Source organism: Sminthopsis crassicaudata, chromosome 3, assembly GCF_048593235.1.
Source record: "Sminthopsis crassicaudata isolate SCR6 chromosome 3, ASM4859323v1, whole genome shotgun sequence".
Lineage (NCBI taxonomy): Eukaryota > Metazoa > Chordata > Mammalia > Dasyuromorphia > Dasyuridae > Sminthopsis > Sminthopsis crassicaudata.
Genome location: NC_133619.1, coordinates 610,672,070 through 610,693,074, shown reverse-complemented (window position 1 = coordinate 610,693,074; position 21,005 = coordinate 610,672,070). Strand labels below are relative to the sequence as shown.

General features: G+C 35.6%; 1 protein-coding gene across 23 annotated transcripts in view; it reads right to left on the bottom strand.

Annotated features, from left to right (window-relative positions):
- The window catches only part of EIF4G3 (eukaryotic translation initiation factor 4 gamma 3), a 377,578-nt gene that overhangs the window by 210,140 nt on the left and 146,433 nt on the right, over nt 1–21,005 (bottom strand). For 14 of the 23 annotated variants that reach the window (XM_074305978.1, XM_074305980.1, XM_074305975.1 and 11 more), the window contains one exon: nt 3,849–3,899. The exons of the other annotated variants lie outside the window; for them this stretch is intronic. The gene's annotated coding sequence lies outside the window, so the exon portion shown is untranslated. The remainder of the gene's footprint in view (nt 1–3,848; nt 3,900–21,005) is intronic. 23 annotated transcript variants of the gene reach the window in all.

Below are 21,005 nucleotides of genomic sequence, written 5' to 3'. Positions count from 1 at the left end.
AGGTTTCCATACTGAGAGCCCCAAAAACTAGATCATCTCATCAGATTGAAAGAAGAAACAGAAAGATGGAGGAAAAGATGAAGGAAGCATTTATTGAATACCTATTGAAATACATGTACTAGGTACTATGCTAATTTCTTTGCAAATATGATCTCATTTATTAATCTTTACAACCACCTTGGGAGGTAGATGCTATTATCATCCCCATTTACAGATTCAGATATTCAGGCAAAAAGAAGTGACTTGCTAATGTTACATAAAAAGTACAAATCTAAACTGGATTGAAATCCAGGTCTTCCCCATTTCATGTCTCCTGTTCTGTGTGCTACATAAATCCCTCCCCTCCCAATCTCACCCAGGGCCAAATCAGATTAGTACCATGTTGCTTCAGCATTAGGAAATCAATATTATTAATCATCCTAAAACCCCAAACATCCCAAAACACACAATTAACTCAAGAGATGAAAAAAGGTTTACTGTCCAACTATCATTCATGCTCACAAAAATCCCACAACTCTAGGACTAGTCCAGGTCACATGATGAACAAAATGGAAGACTAAACATTTTCTTTGATCCCCTCTACCTCTCAAACCGTCTCAAAACAGAAACTATGTACCCAAGACAAGAAACGTCACTTGTTTCCATTATTTAGGACACCCAGAATCCAAGACCATATTAAAAAAGAAACCCATAAAATGACCCCTACACCCAATTCCCTTCATTCCTCTCACCACTTAGTCAGCAGCAGCAAGAAACATCAACTGATCCTGCTTGTGGGCAACAGCCCCTGACCACCAGCCTTAGCCCACCCCACATTGAAAACTTTCCAAAGGCTTCCACTGAATAGGACCCCAAGCATGACAGGTTCTGGGCATAGACCATTAGGCCCAGGGAAAAGCATAACCAGGAGTGGAGAGACCAGGTCCCCTCATTCAAATGGTAAAACATAAAGGAGCCCCCCAGAAAACTATCATCTGAATGGAAAAGTCAGACTCAGAAAATCAGCAATGAGCGAAACAAAAGATTGAAAATACCCAAGATGTCAGGAAGAAGACAACTCACAGACCTTAAAAACAAGCAGTTACTTTGGGGGGGGAGGGGGGGGGAGAGAAGATTAACATAAGGAAATATGGCCTCCAGATCATTGATGAATAAATATGGCCAAACAAAGATAATTTTCATTTTATTTGGATTGCTTTTCTATTTTTCTTTTTTCTTATTCTGTTTCTTCAAATAAAATAAATTTTGGGGGGGAAACCCATTTTACAGATAGAAAATAACCTTCTAACTCTAGGAGTTAGAAGACTCTATGGAATCCAAGGAGAACATAGAATATGCTATTTCTATCTGGTTTAAAAGAGAAATGAGAATTACGCCAGAAAATTTTGTCCTTAAAAAACTGAGCAGAATAGAAAAAAGTAGAATCTACAATACTCTAGAATCTACAAACTCACCCAAAAAACCCACAAGAAATAATAATAGATTAGGAATGCAAATACACAAAAGTGAAAGGCAATTGAAAAGAAGATAAGAATAAGAATACAAAGGGAAAATATGGCCATTCTGCAAGAAAAAAAGCTGATTTCAAAATTAGGATGCATAGAGACAATTTTAGAATTATAGGCCTCAGAACCATATGACAGAAAAAGATTTAACAGCAATGCAGGAAGTAATAAAAGACAATAGCCTAGAATTTCTAAACATTGAAAATGAAATACCAATTGAAAGAATTCACAGATCACCTCCAGGGGAAAAAATACCAAGGTAGCAAACTCCTAAAAAAAAAAAAAAAAAAATATATATATATATATATATATAATATTAAATATTATATTATATATAATAATTATATATATTAATAAATATATAATAAATATTATGATATATAAATTAAATATTATTATATATTACAAATATATTATATTATATATATATAATAAAAATTATATATATAATATAATATAAACTGGTTAAATTCATTGATTCAAATTCAGCAATTCACTTCAGAAGCAAGTTGGGAAATTTTTTGAAAGAAAAAAAATTGAAACAATGCAAGATTATTCAGCACCCAAAAGAAGATCAGAATAATATGTTCCAAATAACAAAGGAAATCAAGATATTCCCCAGAGTTACTTAACCTACAAGTATGAGCTTAATCACAACTAAAAGGGAAAAAATGAACTTTCAATATTAAACAAGCATTTGAAGTATTCTTTAAGTTAGAGGGGAGATGGAGGTGGAAGAACAGGACTGAAGAGATTATGTGCCTCCCAAATATCACAGACAAAAGAAATGCAGGAGTGGCAAACAACTGCAATAGCCAGAGATAGCATTAGCAACATACCTGACAGCCAAGAGTCCAGAAAGGGGGTATGAAGGGGAAGGGGAGTAAGAGGGAAAGGAAAGGAGTTTACCAAGGAGCAGTGTCTTTGATCCCTAAAGAATTTCAGCTTTGTTCTGGGAGTGAGTCTCAATGGAAAAGATGAATCTTTAAGGCAAATTCTACTAGGCAGTAGAAAGAAATTGTTAAGAGGGGAGAGCCCAAAATAGACCACTTAAGAAGGTAAGATTTCTTGAGGAATGAAGAAAATAGAAAGAATACTAGATAATTACTTGGGTCAGGAACAAGAGAATGAGGGTCTAAAGTAGATAGGGAAAATGGATAAGGAAAAGAGTATGAAAACCCTCTCTGGAAAGGGTTGAAATTTGAAATTTAAAAAACTAATACATTTATAAAAACTAATGAGGAGAAAAGGGGAAAGAGCGAATTTCCTTGACTATGGGGAATAAAAAGAGAGAAAAGAATCAAATAATTAAAAGCAGAAAACAAAAAGGAATAACCAAAACCTCAACAATGGTAACTAATTATGAAGAGACCAAGAGTGAGGGAAAAGAGCCTTTGAGAACAGAACTATATCAAAGAACAATTAAAATAACTGAATGTATGTCGTCCCATATTTACAGCAAGAATGAAAAATAAAAACAAAAAGCCACCAATGAAGCAAATAAATCAAGGAAAATATAAACATAACTTTAAATGTGAATGGATTAAACAGTCAAATAAAACAAAAAAAGGACATACTATATAAGAAAACCAAACCCTACGATCTTTTGCCTTATAAGAAACAGATTAAAAGAACAAACATCTCCCTCCAGGCTCCCCTCCAAAATATTTGAAGGGATGCCTCAAAGTGAATCCAAAAAAAGTAGGAGTTACAACATACTACCTAACAAAGCAAAAGAAAAAATTTAACTAAATTTAAATTAAAATAAGGAATAAATAGTAAACTACATTGTGCTGAAAGGAACTATAGGGAACAAACCAATAGCAATAGTAAACTTATATACTGCAAATGCCTTCACATCCAAATTCATAAAATAAACATTAATTGAGTAGTAAAAACACATGAATAATAACATAATGGTGACAGGAGACTTCAATATTCCTCTCAAGATTTTAGACAAGTCTAACGGAAAGATAAACAAAAGGGAAAATACAGAATTGAATAAATTCCTGGCAAATTAGAGTTAAAAGACATAAGATTTCTAAACGAGACAAAACAAGAATATACACATTCTTCAGCACAAAATGACTTTTTACAAAAACTGACCATATATTAATAAACAAAGATGTTTTAAAGAAATGTAAAGAGACAAAAACAGTTAATAATACATTTATAAAAACCATAACAGAAGAAAGCCAGTAATTGGTTAAAGGGATCACAAACAAAAATCACAGACTTGAATGGAGATTTAACAAGAACATCCTAAATAATGAATAAGTCAAAGAATAAATCAAAAAAACCAATAATTTTATGAAAAAAATTGATAATGATTAAAAAACATACCAAAATTTCTGGGATGCAGTTAAAGGAGTCCTCAGGGGAAAAATCATATCTCTACAAACATATATTAAAACAAAATAGAAAAAAAAAGAGGATTAATGAACTGAATATATATTTAAAAAATTAGAGAGCCAACAACTAAACCTAAAATAAGCACAAAAGAGGAGATATTAAACATTAGAGGAGACATAGATAAATAGAAACAAAAACATAAAGCTAAAAACTAGTTATCTGAAAGGACTTAATGAAACTGATAAGGCCTTTAGTTAATCTGATTAAAATGGAAAGGACAAATCAATAAAACAGCAAGTGAGAAAGAAGAAATCAAAAAATAGTATAAAAATAGAACATAATATGTATAGTTCTATGCTAACAAAATGTAAACTCAAAAGAAATAATATATAATATCCTAATTATTAGAAGTTCAGTTATAAAGATCTTAAATAACAATCTCAGCAAAGGAAAGATATAGCTGTAGAGTAACTAACAAAACAAAAACAAAAACAACTTCTCCTGATGAATTCATAAAATAACCATATCAAACTTTTAAAGAAAAATGAGGACCAATACTTAATTATTCTCAAAAATTGAAAACCACTCTGTACTAGAATCTCTTTATTACAAAATTTAATCCTAATACCTGAACCAAGGAAAGACAAAACAGAAGGAAAATAATAGGCAATATCATTAATTAATTTTGATTGGCTCAAAAAACTGAATAAAATCCAAACACAATACAGTGTTCTAGCCAGAGAATCATACATTATAATCAAGTGGGATTTAAACCAAGGCTGCAAGGATAGTTCAGCATTAGGAAAACAATCAAGATAATTAATCTTATTTTTTTTCAAAATCTAGAATCACACGATCATCTCAATGAATGCAGAAAAGGTCTGACAGTACAGGATTTGCTCCATATTAAAGATACTACAAATAAGAGGCATAGAGAGACCTTTTTAATATCATAAAAGCATCCATTTTAAAACAAAAGCAAGCATCATATACAAAAAGGATATGAGAGAAGCTTTCCCAATAAAAATGACAATGAAGCAAAGATGTCTAATTTCCCCACTATTACTTGATATAGTTCTGGAAATGCTAGCAACAGCAATAAGACAAAGGCATAAAGATAGATGAAAAAGAAATAATACTATTCTTACTTGTTGATAAGTTGGAAAAAACTACAGAATTAGCAAAGACACTAATGTTATTATTACAAGTGTCAGTAAAATTAGACTATAAACATAAATCATCAAAAATAAAATGACATGTAACTTACATATATTATATGATAGATTAATAATCAAGAAAGAAAAACTACAAAATGAATAAAATATCTGGGGATTGAGATACAAAAGAAGAGATATGCATAGATTCATTTACAAATTACTCCTTAAAGAAATAAAAAGGGGCAGCTAAGTGGTACAGTGAATAGAGAGCCCCAGCCCTAAAGTCAGAAGGACCTGAGTTCTCAAACACTTAACACTTCCCAGCTGTGTGATCCTTGACAAGTCACTTAACCCCAAAAGCAGAAGGAAGAGAGGGAGGAAGGGAAGAGGTATGGACACTCATTTTACAATTTTACAAATCTTCACTACCACAAAAATGGAAGAGGTTAAAACAAAGGATATTCAGAAACAACAAAAGTCAATTCTCCATGTTTCATAAAGCAGAACATAAATTTCCTAGGAAATAGCTCCTACTTCCTGAGAACAGCTGGGAAAACTGGAAAATTGTCTAACAGAAATTGGATCAATACTTTATACATTATACAATATTTCACAATATATTTTGAATGGCTATATTACCTAAATATCAATAATCAGATTAGAAAAAAAATTTTAAGAGAAGCAGATCCTATACTTTTCCTAATAAGCTACATATTCTTAATCAAAGGATAGAAGCTATTAAAAAAAGGTAAAAGAGACCTTTGAAAAGTTGCACAAATGAAATTAAGGCACCTAGGATAAAACAGGGACTGTTCAAAGGGGAAAATTTTGTATCAATTTTTTCTAATAAAGATTTGATATCCAAACTAAATAAACAATAAATATATTTAAGACTAATAGCTATTTCCAAACAGACAAGTGCTCAAAAGAAATAAACAGTTCTTAAAAGATTTGAAAAGCATTCAAAATCACATGGCAGAATGCTGCAAATCACTAATAGTAAAAAAAAAAGCAAATCAAAACAACCCTTAAGTTTCACTTCAAAATCTTCGAAGATGACCCATAAAGGGGCAATGTCTGTAGAGCTGTTGTAGAAGCACACTGTTGCCCTATTGGTAAAGCTGTGAAATGGTTCAATTGTTTTAAAAGAACAATTTGGAATTATACAAATCCAGTGAATCAAAGATCCCATTACTGGACTTATACAAACCCAAAGGAAACCACTGATGAAGTCTCCCATATATGTCAAAATATTTATAGAAGCAATTTTCATGATAACAAAGAATTAGAAACAAAATACATGTCAATCAAATGGGGAATAGGTAAAATACATGTCAATCAAATGGGGAATAGGTATGCAAACTGTGGCACATAATGTAATAGAATATTACTGTACTGTAAAAAAAAAAAAAAAAAAAAGTTGCATAGAGAAGCCTAGGAAGTTTTATATGACAAATAAGCAGAATCAAGAGAACATTATACACAATTAATAGCAACAGTATAAAGGGAAAGATCAACCACAGAATCCCAAAATTAAAAGTGAATGTAGCAAATTTACAAAGCGCAAGAATGGCCTGAAAGAAGAAATTCGAAAGGCTACTTCATGGAGTGAACAGTCTATAGAGGACACCCCTGCATATATTTCTGAACATTTTCAATATATTAATTAGTTGTTAATTTTTCCCCTTTATGAATATAATCTTATATCAAGTGAGAGAGGTAAAGAAGGAATACTGGGGAAACCATGAGAATGTAAAAAATATCAATAATATCAAAATATCAAAATATCAAAAATTCAGTAGCATTGTGATTTGTCCTCTTCTATATGAACTACATCATAAAAAAGGATACAGAGAACAAATTAAGAATATTAATGAATCATCTGTGCTCCGTAGAAAATATTCCCTAAAGCTCCAGGCTGTCCATACACTTGTCCCAATTCAACTAGGCTGTAGGCCTCCAAAGCCTGGTTCTGGAGTGGACATGGAATTATTTCACTATTTCATTATTTCAAGGAGGAACAGAGGAACGGAACATGCATTCATTAAGTACTGAACCATATCAGGCACTACACTAAGCACTTTATAAAGGAGATGCTCACAGCAACCCAGTGAGATCAGTGCTATTATTGTCCCCACTTTACAAGCAGAGATGAAGTGACATACCCAAGGTCACACAGCTGCAAAGCATCCGAGGCTATATTTGAACTCAGATCTTGCTGATCAAAAGTGGCCACATTATCCACTGCACCTTTTCTAGCTGCCTTGACTAGGAAAGTACTAGCTGGTAAGTGGGAACACCCCAAGGCTTTATTATTGGCCATGTGTCTGTACCTTAAGAACCACAGCACTTAACCATCAATCTTTCCCTCACTGCCCAGAACTTCCAGGTGTCCTGGCAACAACCTGAGGCTCACTTGGCCTCTCCCTCAATGGTGTTATCTGACCATATGTGTCCATCCTACCTCACCCCCACCCCTTATTTTCTTTGATTAGAACTGAAAGGCCCTAAGAGCTGGGGTTGTTTTGTTTTTCTCTTATCTTAAATTCTAAGCTTTCAATCAAATTGCTGAGTTGTTGTTTTTTCCCCCTCAATTATAATAATAGCTACAAAATATGAAAAAAAAAAAAAAAACTCACAAGAGATTAGATGGAAATGGTCCATACCAAATGGGTCATTTGTGTTACTATTTTATTAAAGACAATGTAATGATTAAACAAATAAAGTGCAAAAAAATAAAAAGTGGACAATTGTATTATTTGAAAATAGCTGTTAAATATTTAAAAATTTAAAATCTTTATTAAAATAATTTGTCTAGCATGTCTAAATTTCTAATTAGAGAAATGTTAATTAAAGTAATTTTGATTCTACCTAACACCATCAGATTGGCAGAAAACAAAAAGAAAAATTAACAATGAGGAGAAGGGATAAGGGGTAGGGGGAATCCCACTGATGCTCTGATAGTGAAATTATAAATTGGTCTGGCTATTCTAGAACTTGAAATTATATCCAGAAAGTTATCAAAAAAATTCATACGCTTTTACTTAGCTCAACCACTAGTAGGCCTCCTGTTCTGGAAGGATGAAAGAAGGAAAGAAAGATGCATATGTTTTTAAAAGAAAAAAGTTTGTTTGATACTAGCCCAACATAAGCAAACTAAAAGGAACTGGATAGACATATTGTCATATGTGAATGAAATAATATCACTGCATCATGAGAAATCATGAAATGGACCATTTCAGAGGAAACAAGGAAGAAAAGGTCTCCATGAACTAATTAATACCGAGTGAAGGGAGCAGAACTAGAGCAATTTATATAATTATACCACATAAAGAATAACCTTTAAAGATTTCTGATCAATGCATTGAAAAATCATGAGTTCAAGAAAATGAAGACCAAATATTTCACTTATCTCCCAAAAGAGAGGTGACAAATCTAAAATATAGAAAGAGGCATACATTTTCAGATATGACCAATGTGGGGATTTGGCAGGGGGAGAAGAATTATTGGGGGGGAGGAGGTGTTTTTTTTTTCACTTGCTCAATTTTATAAGAGATGAAGACAACCAGATCAGTTTTATAAAATTCCAAACAAACCCATAAAAGATATTTATGGCATGATAAACCAAATTTATTTCATCATAACTTATTTCTATAATAATCCTCTCAATTAAAACTGAAATAAAAATGTACAGTGTAAATTATTACAATGCACTGTCTTGATGAAATAGGAATGTGAATGATTACTACTGTTTCAGGGAATAAAAAGGAATATTTATCTTTTTAAATGTGTTAAATATTCAGGATTTAAAAGGGATATTTTTTATTTTAAATCTTACTTTTAAGACTCATGCATAGTATAAAATAAAATAAATTTTTCAAAGAAAAGGTATAGAGATTAGTGAGGTGATACTCTGTAGAGAAAACAGCTAGAACAGAGTACATGAAATAAGACTTCAGAAACAGGAGCCAGGCAGAACCTTGTAACTATTAAGAACTTAATGAATTCTGGTCAACTGACAATGAAGGACTTGGAAATAAGTGAGTTGAAGACTTGGAGGCATATAGGAAACCATGAAGATTTCTTTTTTCTTTCTTTTTTTTTTTTTCCCCTAAGGCTGGGGTTAAGTGACTTGCCCAGGGTCACACAGCAAGGAAAACCATGAAGATTTCAATGTGAAATCTCAGAGCTATTTTACTTTCTCTTTCTCTATTAGTGATCTGGAATATTCTACCACATTCAATTTTTCCATATGTCTTATCAATCCTAAACTTATATGGCTTGTACTCATCTATTCCTTCAATCTCTTCATAATTTGCATTTTCTCAGGGATTATCCCTAATGTTAACTTTTCTTATTTCTCAAGCTCTGTCTCATAACCATTTTAACTCTATGCTATCCTATCAACTGGGATCCCTTGAGCTATATATCAACAACCTGTCCTATATAAAAAACCAGGACTAGATTATTCCCACTCCCTATTTTATTGCTCCTATTCACATGCTATTAAAAGGTGGAACATATCTCACACAACCATGTTAACTGGATATATTACAACTTAACATCAATTGATTTTACACCTGGGTTCTCTATGCAGTAAAGTATGCGTCCTTCCTCCTTTAATTAATGTCCCATTGAAAATATTTTTAAAAGGAAAGGTTCTGACAAAGGTCTCATCTCCAAAATATATAGAGAACTGACCCTGATTTATAGGAAACCAAACCATTCTCCAATTGATAAATGGTCAAGGGATATGAACAGACAATTCTCAGATGATGAAATTGAAACTATTTCCACTCATATGAAAGAGTGTTCCAAATCACTACTGATCAGAGAAATGCAAATTAAGACAACTCTGAGATATCATTACACACCTGTCAGATTGGCTAAAATGACAGGAACAAATAATGATGAATGTTGGAGGGGCTTTGGGAAAACTGGGACACTGATACATTGTTGGTGGAGTTGTGAAAGAATCCAACCATTCTGGAGAGCAAATTGGAACTATGCCCAAAAAGTTATCAAACTGTGCATACCCTTTGACCCAGCATTGCTGTTATTGGGATTATATCCCAAAGAAATACTAAAGAGTGGAAAGGGACCTGAATATGCCAAAATGTTTGTGGCAGCTCTTTTTGTTGTAGCTAGAAACTGGAAGATGAATGGATGTCCATCAATTGGAGAATGGTTGGGTAAATTGTGGTATATGAAGGTTATGGAATATTATTGCTCTGTAAGAAATGACCAGCAGGAGGAATACAGAGAGGCTTGAAGAGACTTAAATCAACTGTTGCTGAGTGAAATGAGCAGAACCAGAAGATCACTATACACTTCAACAACAATACTGTATGAGGATGTATTCTGATGGAAGTGGAAATCTTCAACATAAAGAAAAGCCAACTCACTTCCAGTTGATCAATGATGGACAGAAACAGCTACACCAGAGAAGGAACACTGGGAAGTGAATGTAAATTGTTAGCACTACTGTCTACCTACTCAGGTTACTTATACCTTTGGAAGCTAATAATTAATGTGCAACAAGAAAATCGGATTTACACACATATATTGTATCTAGGTTATATTGTAACACATGTAAAATGTATGGGATTACCTGCCATGGGGGGGGGGGGGAGGGGAGTGGAGGGAGGGAGGGGATAATTTGGAAAAATGAATAAAAAAAAAATTAAAAAAAAAATTAATGTCCCATTTCACTCCCAACAGAGACAAATTGAAAACCTTTTTTTAAAATTTCTTCTAGCATCCCATAACTTACCCTCAACTGAGGATCTTGCCTCTTCCTTTTCTGAAAAAAATCAAGATTGTTTGCTTTCCCTCCTTCCCTTCAGTTCATTTGAAACTCCATTCTCTTCTCCTTTCCTCCAATCTTTGATAGGAAGTTTCTTCTCATCAAGGTCCACTCCTCTACATGTGTCCTTAAGCCCATCCTTTACTATCTTTTCCAGCAAAAGGGATTCTCCATTGTCCCCTTCCCTCAATCTTCATTTTTTTTTCTTAGAGATAGGTACATTAAAGGCATTTGGGAAAGAACCAAAGTCTTTCTCATGTGCTTGAAAAGAAACTGGGGGAAAAAAGCACTTTCACTAGACCTTGCCATCCCTTCAAGATATTATTGTATACTTTACCATCTTTTCTGAGCTAAACTCCCCCCAAAAGCTACCTAAACATGTTGCTTAGATTTCCTCTCCTGTCCCACCTAAACCTTTCCTTTTGCAGCTGTCTTCTGACATCATTCACCTGAAAGTCTCTCTTATAGTCTCTATGGCCTTTTCCTAGTTCTCCACCTTGCCCTTGGCAGTTAGGTGGTGCTGGGGCTACAAGACTGGGTTGAAGAGTCAGAATTCTGAGTTCAAATCTGGCTTATACTGATACTAACTGGGAGCTGTTTATGTGTGGGGAGGGAAAGTGAAAAGTCCACTAGAACACTACTGTGCCTTGACAATAAACATCTCTCTATGTAACCCTGTATCTTCACAAATAAAGCAATGTTATCTCCTCCTGTCTAGACAGTTGAAATGGGCTCCTACTAGGTTTCCTTGCCTCAGCCCTCCTCTCACTTCATCGTACACCCAGCTGTTACATTTGGCCACATCATTCCCCTAGTCCATAAACTCCAATTACATTTTATTGAACACAAAACAAAATATAAACTTCTCTTTTGGGCTTTCTAAGGTCTTTACAACCAAGTTATAGTCTAGCTTCCAACGTATTCATACGTTATTCTTCTCACATACTGCGCAGTCCAGAAGAATCGGCAATCTCATCACATGATGTATTCACCTACCAGTTGGGTGCTTTTGTACCCAGTCTAGGGCTGCCTGTCCCCTGGACTTGAAATACACTATCTTATTATCTGAATGTCAACCTGAATCTTTGTCTTTCTTCAATCTGCAGTTCAAACACCATACTCAACATTTCCCCAAACATACCTACTTGGCCCAAGTGTTTGCTCCATTCTTCCCAAACTACCTATGTTTATTTTAATGTGTACTTATTCTGTATATGTTTATGCATATATATATACATATATGTATATATATACATATACATATATATATATATATACATATATATATATATATATATATACATATATATATATATATATATATATATATATATATATATATATATATATATATATATATATATATATATATATATTATCTCCTCCTCCACAAAAACTGTGGGCTTAAGGATCATTTAAGTCTCTTTGTATTTCCTTCACCTGGAACACAATAGAACCAAAACAAAATGCTTGTTGAACTAATTCAGACTAAATTTTGGCAGACTTAGGAAAATTTCCCAGAAATTCTTTTCAAAAATGGAGCTCTTCCTTACTTAATTGCTATTTGGGGATTTTTCAAATTCACTTATTTCTGATTCTTCTTTATATAGTCCGTTCCACTGAACTACTTTCTTCCTTTTTTAACTAAAGCCAAATAGTCCTGGAGATTGTCTCTCTAAACCTTCTTTTGGAAAAGAATGGGGGATGGCGAGGCAATTGGGGTTAAGTGACTTGCCCAGAGTCACACATCTAGTGAGTGTTAGGTATCTCAAGCCAGATTTTAATGTAGGTCCTCCTGACTTCAGGGCTGGTACTCTATCTCTGTGTCATTAAGCCCTCTAACCCTATTTTGTAAAATTATTATTTCCCTTCAGGTTCTAGATTGGTTTTGTTCCACCAAATTAATTGTTCTTTTGTAGAAGATTCACAATTTCAGGTACTATCTTCTTTTCTGCTCTTTTTATGTGGAAATGGCCCTACTTGTCAAGTTCAAAATAAAAACAACTTTTAAAACCATGTAAAAGGCCTTTCTCATTATCCCCAGTTGTAAGTGCTTCCTGAAAACATTCATTGTTATTTATTTTGTATTTACTTGACCAGCATCTATATATGGTTGCTCCCAGGCCCAAGAATGTAAATCCTCAAAAGCAAGGTGCAAGAATTTTCTGGTCATTGGAACTTCAGTTGAACATTAAAAAAATGCCTACTCTTGTCATCAGTGGGCTCCTCTTCACTGGAGGTCTTCAAGTAAAAAAAGACTAGATGTTATAGAGGGATTCTTTATATGATATAGGCAGGACTAGATAAGACTCTATGGACCCCCCCTCAAAAAAAAAAAAATTGTGATTCAGTAAATCTATGCTTCTCCATAGGCTGAATGATCGATCTACTTTGGATAAAATAATTAAAAACCGCTTTCTTGTACTTCACTACTCTTTTTACCAACTCCCAAAACAGAGCTTCAAAACTCCACATCCTGACAAGTAAATGGGTACAAATGTCTCCAGCAATATAGAGGTTAGAAAGACAGGCCAATTCCAGGAGACTTGTGATGGAGACAGCCATCTGCATCCAGAGGCAGAATTATGGGGATTGAATGTAGATCATAACATAGTATTTTCACCTTTTTTTTGTTGCTGTTTGTTTTTTTCTTTCTCATTTTTCCCCCTTTTTGATCTGATTTTTCTTGCACAGAATGATAAATGTGAAAATATGTTTAGAAGAATTGCACATGTTTAATCTTCACTGGATTACTTGTTGTCTAGGGAAGGGGGAAAAGAAGAGGGAGAAAGAAAAACTTGGAACACAGGATTGTATGTTGAAAATTATCTTTGCATATATTTTGAAAAATAAAAAGTTATTATTATAAAAAAATAAAATCTAAATAAAAAAGAAAAGAAAAGGAAAGGAAAAGAAAAGGAAAGACTATACCTAAAGAAGAAAAACACAGAATTTTTGAATTAGGCATATTCTCAATATCTTTACTGAAGAAAAGATAGTCTTTAACTGCCTGTCAAAAATATTGTTACAGATCAAAGAATACACGTTAATCATCCAGTTTCACAAACAAACCAAAAGATTCCCTCAGTTTGACAGGCCAGATCATGTTTGTTTTTATTCATCCCTACATGTAGAAGCATCCTGTATAAAAATAAAAGATTTTTTTTTGATTTAGTGCTTTGTTGCATTACACTGATAACATGTTTTGAACTATGTTGATTTATTATTAATTGCCTGTAGTGAGTGTTGCCTGTATTCTCTTTTACCCACAGAGGATGGAGTAGATTTTGGCCCCAAAGCCAGTTTTGGCCATTGAGACACTAACTCAGCAGACTGTCAACAAAGTCTCCTGACAATTTTCCAATCTGCACATGAGACCACAGCTAGGTACCAAGTACTACAATTCGTTTTTTGCTCCGATCTAGATAAACAGGCAGGAAAGCCACTTTTCTTCCCATCCCTGTGGAAGCATCATTATCAGTTCAGGAAGAAGCTGTGGTCAGAGAACTGAGCTCATTCATGTTCAGACAGCACCAACTGTTCCATGTTGTATCTTTCTCTCATTTCATTTATACTGCCAAGAACCATTTACCTGAAGAATATATCAACTGCCTACAGGAACAAAAAACCATTTCCAATTCTGTGCAACTTCAAGTTAAATTCCTCATTCCCCCCAAACAAGAAGCCTTTCTAGTAGCCTTTATGAAACTATTTCAGGCCTATGTTCAACCCAAATCACCAAGCAGTGGTTCTCCAAAGGTCCCGAAGACTAGACCATCAGGGCCCACTGCACCCCAGACAAGGAACCCCATCACATTACTGGACACAGGCCAGCTTCCCTAGGCTCTGGTCCCAAGCCAAACCCATAAAGAAGTACATACGAGAGGCCTCATGATTTCTGGGTAGACAGAGATTAAAGCCATAGGAATAGGGTGAAGCAACACAAATTACCAGACGGAATCCTCTTCATCTTCAGTTTTTATTAACACCTCAAAGTGAAAGGGTGCTGACTCTTGCCCTGCCTGAAGGCAGTGCTACAGAAAAGCTTTGTACAGATTCAGGAGAAGTAGAGAAAGCCTTTTGCCAGTTTATTCAGGCATTTATATTAAGGACATAAAAATACAAAAAAATAAATCTTTCTTTAATAAAATAAGCAGTATCTACTTAAAGCCACAAGCTAACACTATAACGTAAGACACTAGAAAAAGCCTTTCCATTATGATTTTTAAAAAATACAACATGGATATGCCTTGTCACAACTATTACCTAAAATAATTTGAGAAATACTACTAAGCAATGGCAATGAGAAAAAAAAATTGAAGAAAAAGGCAAATGCAAAAGGGAAGCAAACTAATGCATATTTGCAGAAAATATATTCAATAACTGACAAGAGAATTCTAGAAATCCTATGATACCAAAAATAATCTATATAAATAATCACTCCAGTAAAGCTGCAGGACAGAAAATTTGTCGTTCAGTCATTTTACTCATCTAACTCTTCATGACCCCATTTGGAGCTTTCTTAGCAGAGATACCTGGAGTGGTTTGCCATTTCCTTCTGCAGATCATTTTACAGATGAGAAAACTTAAGCAGACAGGGTTAAATGACTAGCCCAGAGTCACTTAGCTCATAAATGTCTGAGGCCACATTTGAACTCAGGAAGATGAGTCTTCCTGACTGCAAGTCCAGCACTCCATCTACAGTACCATCTAGCTACCCTTGAACAGAATTCACAAAAAATAAAAAATAAAAAACCAAGTAGAAAGAGAAAAAGAAATTGCATTCAAAATAACTATGAGAAATATAAAATATCTAATAGTCAACCTATTAAGGTATATTTAAGGAATATATAAGAATATATAAAAATATAAAACACTTTAAAAGGGGAAAGACTTAAATGAAAAAAAAAATCAATATTTATGTCTAGACCTTGAAAATATAAAGACAGAGATGGAAGGAAGAACTAATGAGATAGGGAGGGAGATGATGTGAGGGATGAAGGTTGAGATGGAGTAGAGAATAAAATGAAGCAGGAACAGGGCCTTCCTGAAATAGTGGGCTGAATGAGGCAGCTGCCAATCCAGAGAGTAATGTCCCTGGATTTGCTATCAGGAATGGTTATCCTTTGATTAGTGGAAATAACATTAAAGAAGGGCTGTTGACACCTGCTTTGCCACCACACCCTAAAGAGCAGGCAAGGCAGAAGGAGAAGAGGGCCAGGCCTGGAGCAAAGAATATCAGGGTTCTTCAAATCTATTCGTGGACCCTGAGCTGCTGTGTGCTCCTAGACAAATCACAGTCAGCCAGAGTTTCCTTATCTGTAAAATGGGGGTCACAGCAGCACCTACTTCCCAAGGTTGTCATGAGGAGCAAATGAGATAATAATTGTGCAGCACTTAGCACAGTATATGGCAAGACAGTACATCATATATACATGGAGCTTTTCCATTTGACCTGCAGCTGAAACTTCCCTATGTGTTGTCTCACCCATTAGAATGTTGAGCTCCTGGACAGCAGAGAGGTCGTCTTACTTTTCTGCATATATCCCCACAGCTTAGCACAAGGCTTTGCACACAGTTAACCACATAATTAATGCTCTATTCATTCACTCATTCACCATTTGTTCAATTATTCCCCAGTTAATGGGAATTTGCTTGCTTTAATAATCTGTTAGCACCAGGGAGGGAGGAAGGAAGGGAGGGAGGGAGGGAGGGAGGGAAGAAGGAAGGGAGGAAGGGAGGAAGGGAGGAAGGGAGGAAGGGAGGGAGGAAGGGAGGAAGGGAGGAAGGGAGGAAGGGAGGAAGGGAGGAAGGGAGGAAGGGAGGAAGGAAGGAAGGGAGGAAGGGAGGAAGGAAGGAAGGGAGGAAGGAAGGAAGGAAGGGAGGGAGGGAGGGAGGGAGGAAGGAGGGAGGGAGGGAGGGAGGGAGGAAGGAAGGAAGGAAGGAAGGAAGGAAGGAAGGAAGGAAGGAAGGAAGGAAGGAAGGAAGGAAGGAAGGAAGGAAGGAAGGAAGGAAGGAAGGAAGGAAGGAAGGAAGGAAGGAAGGAAGGAAGGAAGGAAGGAAGGAAGGAAGGAAGGAAGGAAGGAAGGAGGGAGGGAGGGAGGGAGGGAGGGAGGGAGGGAGGGAGGGAGGGAGGGAGGAAGGAAGGAAGGAAGGAAGGAAGGAAGGAAGGAAGGAAGGAAGGAAGGAAGGAAGGAAGGAAGGAGGGAGGGAGGGAGGGAGGGAGGGAGGGAGGAAGGAAGGAAGGAAGGAAGGAAGGAAGGAAGGAAGGAAGGGAGGGAGGGAGGGAGGGAGGGAGGGAGGGAGGGAGGGAGGGAGGGAGGGAGGGAGGGAGGGAGGAAGGGAGGAAGGGAGGAAGGGAGGAAGGAAGGAAGGAAGGAAGGAAGGAAGGAAGGAAGGAAGGAAGGAAGGAAGGAAGGAAGGAAGGAAGGAAGGAAGGAAGGAAGGAAGGAAGGAAAGGAGGGAGGGAGGGAGGGAGGGAAAGAAAGTACTGCTGTGCATATTAGTGCATAGGAGACCTTTCCTTCCATTTTTTTATACCTCTCTGTAATATATGCCCAGTGGAGAGATTTCTAAGTAAATAGGTTTAATCAGGTACTCCCTCAAATACTTCCATATTGTAGCAAAAAATTTCTGACAGAAAAAAATAATTAGAAAAAAAATCCTCCTACCAATTAGGGAACAGCTGAACAAATTGTGGTACATGAATGTTGTGAAATTTTTTTGCCATAAAAAATACAAAAATAAAAACTTGAGAAGACCTCTATGAACTGACAGAGAAAAATAAAGAGAATTCATCATACAATGGCCCCAATAATTTCAGTAAAATAGGTTCCAACTCAGAGAACAATATGATTTCAGAGGATTTGGTGGTACAGTGAACCAACCATCCACTTGCAAAGAAAGTATGTTTTCAGAAATGGCCGACATGCCCCCATTTGCCTAACATGGACGTTATGTTATATGGAGAACTCTGAAGATGAGAGAAAGTCAATGAAATTCGAAGGCAAGATTTTTTTAAGTATCAATATTTTTTGCTGAAAAAACTTAGGGGGAAGAGGACACAGAAGCTCCCAGATAATGTCCGTTTATAAACACTTCAGTAATGGCCTTCCAAGTTATTCAAATATAGCACTCCACAGGCAGCATTTCCAGCTCAAAAGGAATGTATGTGCTGGCCCGCTAAGATTCTATTTTCTAAATCCTTTCACCTTCTATCAAAAACTGCCTACTAATACATTCAAAGAAAGCTTCAAGGGAGAAGCCCTCAGTGACCACTTCCTGCACTGACAATCTCCCTTGCAGTGCTGAATTTAGCAAGCAAACAAACTTTTCTAGCAGTTATTTTCAGACCCATGCCTAGGCTGGCGAAACAAACCCCAGGCCTGCTGTGAAATGCGACTCCTCGGCACTCACTGCTCTGCCAGGAATCAGCAGCAAAGTGCACACTCAGGCTCCTGAGCCTGTCCAGAAAGGAGCTGAGTCACCCCCGGCCTTTCTCACGCTCATGCCAGCTCAGTGAGGTCTCCCTCCACATGGCCTGGCGAGGCACTCTCCCTCTGTAACAACCACTAACTCAGGAGCAGCAGCCATGTACACATCTCACAGTCCCTCTGTTCCCACCAGGATAAAGGAAGACTGGCTGAAGAGCCCTGGCCGCTACTTAGGAAGCAAAGCTCTCTTATGGGCAGGAGATGTCTCCTTTTGAGAGAAATTCAACTATTTCCATAAGAGATCTAGAAGCGATTTTGGGTTCCCAGTGCCCAGACTGTCTAAAGAGTATCTTCATTTGACCATCCACTCTTTTTTTTCCCCTAGTTATCACAGAGGAGTTATAGTTTTTATGTAAATGTAAATATACAGGTATATGCAAATACAAGATGTCCTAAAAATTTTAGTCTTTTAGGATATTGTTGGTAACCTCTGTATGTACAGGAGAAGAAGAAGGGTAAGGAAAGGTCCCATCTAAAAGATCTAAAATAGCCTCAAATAAAAAGAGGGTTTCTAAGACAGGAAATGAAGAAGACACATATTTCAGAAAGGAAAGACAACCAAGGCAAAAGCAGAGACACAAAAGTTGTAGCTTCACTGATTAGGACAATTAAGAAGATCATTTTGACTATATTGTTAGATTCACAAAAATAAGTGATATGTAATATGTAATATGGGTGAAAAGGTAGTCAGGTGGTGAAGAGCTTCAAATGCAAACAGAAGAATACTACAAATCACAAATAATTGTGAAATACAAGTCAAAACAATCCTGAGATAGCAAACTGGCAAAGAAAAGTGTTGGGGAGGCTACAAAAAGAGAACACAACTGAATTGTCAGTGGATGGGTGAATCATTCTAAACATTTTGGAAAGCAGTTCAGAAATATGTAAAAAGATTTAAAAGCCTTTGATCCAGAGATTCCACTGTGAGCTACATGTAGACAACCCAAGAAGATCACTCTGAAAAGGAAAGCTTCACAAACACCAAAATATTGACATAAACAGAAATGGAAATCAAGTAAGTGACTAAGCACTAAACAATGGTTGGAAAAACATATGTATATATGAATGTAGCAGAACATTCTTGGATTAAAAAGACTGGATTAAAAGAAATGATTAACCTAACAAAAACAGAGAAGCATGATACTTGGCTAAGAAAGCAAAACCAAGAAAACAATCTACACAATAACTGCCATAAAATACAAGGAAACCAACATAACAAAACAAAATTGGATTAAATTGTAATAACCAACTCAGTCTCCCCCAAAGAAAAGACAGGTTTCCCAAAGAGAGGTGGGGAGTCATGCAAATGAAAAACCGCATGTAAAAGTAGCCTTTTTCATTTTACTGGTTAGTTTTGTTGAATTTTATTTTCTTCCACTTTTATCCTTAGCATGCAAAAATAGCCTTTTCCATTTTATTGGTTAGTTTTGTTGAATTTTGTTTTCTTCCACTTTTATTCATTAATGCAACAGGTCTCAGAAAAGAGGTAGAGAAGGAAATAGTGAGAATTGCAGGTAATGTAAAAGCAAAAAAACTACAAATTTATTTTTTATAATATGTGCAAGATAGCTTTACAAGGGAGAACACTACATCTATGAGGATAAGAAATTGCTTCCTTTAGAAGCTAAGGCTTAAAAGAAATTGGGGCTTCCAGGAGAACTTTCAAGAAAAGGAAAGTTGAAGAATCTGACAGAACTAGAGCTGGGCACACTGGAAGGATGGAGGTCAAGTGGATAAGGGTGGGAAAATGAGAAATGGGGACAGGAGGGAGATGGTTTACTCTTAGAGAGTAGGGAATTTATTATTAATGGAGATTGGAAGAGAAAGAGGTGAAAGAGAAAAAATAGTGGAATTTGATAATCATAGAGGAAAAGTCTGGGTAGTAAAAAAGTTAATGGCAGGAACTCTGTATATGAGATTGTAAGGGAGTAAGGAGAATATTCTCAGTCTAAGTATCTCAGTGACAGAATACCATACTATCTTGAAATGAATGCATATCTCTCAATGTGTATACAATCATGCAAGATATGGTCTCATCAATCTATGCAATATTGAATTAATAATCTCTTCTGTGCTCTGTCTTGGAATTAAAAAAAACTTAGGTAGTAATTTCCAAGTTTAAAATAATACCTGAAAAATTTAAAGTCGTTTTGAATAAATAACTATTCAAATAATATACTTAACTTATTTTTAAAGAAAACTGAATCAAAAGTTTTAAAATTGATGAGTTAACTATTCCAAATAGCACCCACTAAGCTATATAATCTTATTAGAATCTGTGGTTTGCCTATAAAATATGTTATGGCGTCTCAAACCCCTTTCCCCATCTAAAAAAATCTTATTATGACCTTGAACTGCCTTAAGAGAAGCACATGAGATAATGACTTCTTTATTCTGCACTGGCCAAACTACATCGAAAGTTTCATTCTATTTGCTACAGTTTAGGAAGAGCACTGAAATGACAGTGTCTCAAAGAAAGGCAATCAGAAGAGTGAAGTGTGAAGAGGACAGAACTCAGGTCATAAAGAAATCATGTTAAGCAGATGGGGATATTTGGACCTTTAAAAAATATTCTTGGATAGAGACAACTGGAGAAAGAAAAGATGGTGATGCTAAAAGAAAAAGAAGACAAATGAGTGTCATGGATTCATTACATGAACTGATCCACAGAGAAATCAGCAGGAAACAATAT